This window comes from Capsicum annuum, chromosome 8 (assembly GCF_002878395.1).
Source record: "Capsicum annuum cultivar UCD-10X-F1 chromosome 8, UCD10Xv1.1, whole genome shotgun sequence".
NCBI lineage: Eukaryota > Viridiplantae > Streptophyta > Magnoliopsida > Solanales > Solanaceae > Capsicum > Capsicum annuum.
Window position 1 is genome coordinate 6,749,663 of NC_061118.1, and position 6,100 is coordinate 6,755,762.

Sequence of the window (6,100 nt, forward strand, 5' to 3'; positions counted from 1 at the left end):
TGATTGATACTGAAACTGATAACATGAACAGCTGTATCTGACAGGCCTGAATATACTAAAATATGAAGAACGCCTTGAGTTCTTTCACTGAAACTGATACTAAAACTGATAACATGGACGACTGTATCTGACAGTCCTGTATATACTGAAATCTGAAGAACGCCCTGAGTTCTTTTACTGAAACTGATACTAAAATTGTGGGAAGTAGTGTTTAACCAACATACCCCATGTATGCCGTTATAGCTAAGCTGGGGTCCAATCTCTGCCCCGATTGGAGGGGTGTCAATATCGTGCTATGGGTAAGGATAGCCTGTGAGTGACCCTTATCTGACGGGTACTCAATGAGAATGGTGGGAACCCTAAACTGATGGGTTAAGATGTCTCAACCTACACTGGCTACGTAGTTCTGGAACACAAGGATGACTACTAAGAATCACACCCTGAACTGGCGGGTGAGTTCCCATCCTTGGGTTCACTCGGTGCTAACCTCTACTCCCATCTGGAGGGACTGGACATGAATAAATGACTATGCATGACTTAATCTTACTAAATTTCATTGACTGGCGGAATGTTACTGATATCTGACAACTGACTAAGATCATGAGGTTTTCCTGAGTCACATGACTGACTGAAGTCTATAGAATCATAGCTTGAGTTCGAATATCATGAAACATGACATGGATCTAGGCACACAGCTATAGTTTTCAGGTACAAGTACCCCCAGGACTCGATGGAAGGAAACTAACACACATGACTGACTTGATCATAACAGTAGAGTCCATAATTTATAATATCATAAGTAGGGATCTCATACTAAGCATGGTTATCAACAATGTATTTCATGGAAAGGATTTCATATCACATGGAAGTACTTGCACAATCTTAATATCATGTTCATTGCATATTGGCAACACATGCTGATAGCATGGAAGTTTATGTGGATTGCATGGTTATCATACATTTTGTTCATAAGTAGGATTTGCAAGTAAACATAGCATAATCTCATAAGAATAGTTCATGAGTATTCCAACAACATCTGCAAGGCATATTATCAAAATAGAAGTCATTGGAACGGAAGGGCATATCATGAATCCTTCACTTAGTCACAATTTAGCTAGATTGCATGATTTCTAGTTTCTTAGGCATTTTATCAAACACCTTACATGCACATCTTAAGCATAGGTGAAATCATCAAATTATACATCATGAACAACCAAATTTACATATTTCCAACTCATATGATATCATGAATTCATAAAAACATATAAAAATTCCATCTTGGGAATCACCCAATATCAACAACATGATCATCAACACCCAACAATATAGAAATCATACTTTATAATGAAAAAGTGGGTTTTTGAGCTTTATGGATGAAAGGGATCCATAAATCAACTCATGCATACCTTAGAAGGAAGATTCTTGATGATTGATGGAGGAATTTCCTTGAAATCGGATCTTCAAGCTTAATTATGCAACCCTAGTTGTTTTTCTTTTTTAATGCTCTTGGATGATGAGCTTTGAGATGAAAATAGGGTTGCAATATGTTTAGAAGATATATATTTCGTAGGGTTAAGTTTAGGGACGTGTAAGGAGTATTTAAAGACTTAATTACCTTTAAAATAACTCAAAACAGAGTGTTTTTGACACCTAGAATTGACTTAGGTGGCGCCCAAGTGATCGCCTATGCTTGGGTTGGGCGGCGCCTAACCAATCGTCTATGCTTACTGTCTCTCACGAAAATGGACATAACTTTTCGTTCGGGTATTGGATTAAGGCAAAATTGGTATCGTTGGAAAGATAATTCGATTCTCTACAATTTGGTGGGTCTAAATTAGCCAAAATACCACATTAACATTGAGTTATACTCGTTCAAAGATGACCTTTGCAAAATCGAACACTAAAACTTGATGGATTCAAAAACTCTTAGCTTGTATTACCTTAAGCGACTCATATGAACATGCTTAATACATCATAAGCTATCATATTATTAGGATATTCATTGTAAGTCATATACTCAAGTATGAATCACAGGATAGGAGATTTCACACGTAGGAATACTTATTCACTTCCTAGCTTAGAAACATGCGGGGTATTACAACATGCCATATGGAAAGTTGAAATTAAAGTATTGCCAAAAAGGGAAAGAGATCATTCTTTTTTAAATGGACTAAAAATAAAAGTAAGTTATTCTTTTTTAAACGGAGGGAGTAATATACTAACTATTTATGATTAAGTGAAAAATGTTTGTTCAAGCATATTGACATGCATATATTGATTTGATGTAAATTTTCAAAAGCGCGAACAAACTTTTATGCATATGCTACTGGATCAATAATTTTTTCATGTATACACACTTCTAATGATTTAACAAAATTATGTCATGAATTCCTTTTATCTGGCATGAACATGAATAAAAAAATTTCACATGGCATCAATAATTACAGTAGTGATGTATTTTTAAAATATATTATAAGGCTAAATAATTTCGTGCCTACAAGATAAATGTGTTAATATTATACATGGTGTGAATGGTTATATTTATTTCTTGATTTTTCAAATATTCTTAAAATCAAATTTAGTTGATTTACAATTTTTAAACTAATGAAAAAAATATTAGTTGTTATTGATTCTAATGACTTCTAATAAGCAAAGATTTTACCATAAATATATTTAATTAATTTTTAACTCTTAAATATTAGAAAAAAAATAATGAAAAGATAATTTTGTCTAAAACAAAGACTTTTAGTAATGGGTAAAAAGTTCAAACAATATTTCTAAAGTCCTTTACACTTTTAATATATTATAGAATATAGATTATTTGATTAAGTTTAATATGAGTTTACTTTTAAAAAAATTAGACAAAATATTTATTGGGTTAAATTTCTTACTACTCGAAGTGATATTTTTATTACTTGGGATAATCCTTTGGCTTATTTTGTTGTCGGCAATATACAACTTTGCTCCTCCTTCTACTTCTTCTTGCCCTCCTCTTCGTTGTCTTCTCCTCTTCCTCAACCTCTTTCTTCTTCGTTTTCTACTTTTCTCTTTCTGCTTCTGCTTGTTCTTCCTCCCTAGTCTTTTTTTTGCTTTCTTTTCCTCTTCCTCTACTTCCTCCCCTTTTTCTTCTTCATCATCATTTTCTTCTCTTCTTCTTCATTGCTTTCTTGTTTTTTTCCTCCATCTTCTTTGCTTTCAACTATGAAAAAATTTCAAATCTCGATTTTAAATTTTTATGTGCCATAAATATGAACCGTTTTAAGTAAAAATATATACTAAAAAACTTAAAATATTAAGAGAATCACATATCTGACTCGGTAATATCAAGAAGTCATATTTTCTTGTAGATAGAAAAAATTTAGGATGATGAAGAATAATTGTATTGTATTGAGTAACCACTCTTTCTTCTTATGTCTCTTTTTTTCTCTAGAATTCCTTTTTTGATTTTAGTTTACTTTTTGAGAGAGTAAAAATGGAGGGTGAAATAGACAATTGCGTGTCACGATCTAAAATTCAAGGGTCATGATGGCACTCGTCGCGGCAAACTTTGATGAATAAGCCTATCATCCAAACTGATACACTAAGGGGAAAAGACTGAAATACTTTCAAAGTAAGGCTTATAGAATGAAGTTGAACCATATAAGTATAACAAATGTAGAAAGAATACAAACAACAATGCAACCATAACTCCCAAAACCTTATGCCAACAGTATAAGAACGTATCTAGTATAACTCAAATCCAAATGGTATATATAAAAAAATTCAATAGATACAACTCTGTCTCCAAAAACTAGTAAGTACATATTCTAATGATAGAGAAGATAGTAGAAGACACCTGGACACCTGAAAACCATCCACTACCTTGAAAACTCAACAATCGCCCGAGTGAACACTAGGATTGTGTCCCCTTTGGCTTCTCAACTCCGTAGGCTTATCGTGCTTTTTTGAACCAATCTGATACTTTGCATGCAGAATCAATAAGTTGTGTACATTTTACAGTCTTTTGGACAAGTGAAAGGATTTCACCCTTTACCTTTTGAGTCTGAGGATGTCACCTTAATAACCCTTATCTTGATCCCAGTTAACTATTACCTTTTGAGTCTCTAGTTATTAGATGAAACCTAACCATCATACTAAGATAGAACCTATAAGCATGGATCGACAGATAAACTCCAAATTACTGTTTTCTTTATTTTTTCTAAGTCAGTGCTCTTCTTTTGGAGTAAGCAGTAATATCTAGGGGGGATCCTAATGTGTGCACCCATTAAGAAATCTACCATAACGAAGACAAATAAATACATGCATGAGTATTAGTTCAGAACAACGAAAATACTTTCCCTACTTTGTCAATCTACCAGGGTTTCCATAATCCTAGCTATGGGTTTTAGCCGCTCATGATTGTGAAGAAATCAATAACATTCATATTCAAAAGCATAAAATTAATCACAATGATAAGAAGTAATAAAATCCACAACCATAACTGAATTAATGAACCAAAGTCAAAACATAAACATCCCAAGATCAAAGACAGATCTTGGAATCAAAATATGTTTGTGAATATCAAAAGTGTGTGACTCCGACTAAAAAGTACATAAAGAGTATTTATAGTACAAGATGTAACCCTAAAACCAAAGCCCAAACAAAATAGGAGAAAATTGGGTCGATGCCACATATGGTCTGTACTTGCGGTCTGGAACAGGGCGCGGGTAGTATCTGCGGTCCTGACACTAGGCGCAGGTACAAACCACAGGTAGCAGGAGCATAAATCCTGCAAGTTCAGCTCTTGGGATTTTGGACTTCTGGTACTTGCTTTGCCTATATGCAGTCTATAAGTCCTACTTGCTGCCATATGTTGACTTGGTAAGTGCTGAGTGTTATCCTTTTGGCTTTTCTTCGACTTTCGAACATGCTTTAATCACGAACAAGCTGGAAAATATCCCGAATTTCCACAATTGCTCCAAAATATAAAAAACAACCCCTTTTCACCCTTTTCACGAACTTATCATCCAAAACATAATTTTCTGCAAAACATACCCAAAACTAATCATATCTAGCAAGATAACCACAAAAACTTGCATATTTTCCTTGTTTTAAGCAACGAAAGTGCTATATTTCTATAGCACATCAATACCCTCAACTTAGAATGTTTGCATGTCCTCAAGAAACTAAACACAATAAAAACAAATATGATGCTTAACTAAGAGAAACTAAGTTATTCAAGGTAGTCAGTCAGTCACTTAAACTCAAAAGACAACATCCCCCTCCAATTTTATTTTTTAAAATGAACTGTGTGTGAACATGAAGTACTACAATGTGATACAATGGGATCAAAGTATGGTAATTAAATTAGCAACAGATAACTACTCATATATACAAGTTACACTACCCTAAACAAGCAAATAGCACAGCATGACCCAAGTTTCCTTACTATAAGGTTGTCCCACTCACTTATATAAAGTCATGTAGGTCAATACAGGGACGGTTAAGAGATACTCACACTTAGAAGAGAAGTTCCAATCAATGCATGTCAAATACCACTCACTCACACCATGATTTTGGGAGCTGATCTTGCTAAATTCAGGGCGACATTGGAAAAATTAAAAGCAGATATTAGGGTGCTGCAATAGCACCAAATTATGATGCCAACAGGTCCCACCTTACCTAAATCTGAAGAAGAAATTCCATACTTGACCTCACCACAGATTCCCCATAGAAATAGAAGGAAAAAGGGGGAGAAGAAGTGCAAAGATAAGAGAGAAGAGCCAGATAGTGAAGAAGAAAGGAGAGTAAAAAGAAGCCCAAGAAGAAGGTAGAAAAGGAGGAGTTGAAGAAGGCAAAAGTGGAGTCCTTGGCTGATACAGAGAAATAGGAGGCATCCATCTGAGCTAGGGCTGCAGGTGCTTCATCTAGCCAGGCTTTCACCACTACTAGGCCAGATAATCTTGATGGAGAGAATACAGTAGATGATGCAGTAGTCGGGTCGGAGACCCAGGATACACGTGCTTGACTGTCTTCAGGTATACCCTCACCCTTAGTGCATTTTATTTTTAAATTTTAAGTTGAGGGTATAGGGTAGATTGCTGTTGTAACATATTCTGTA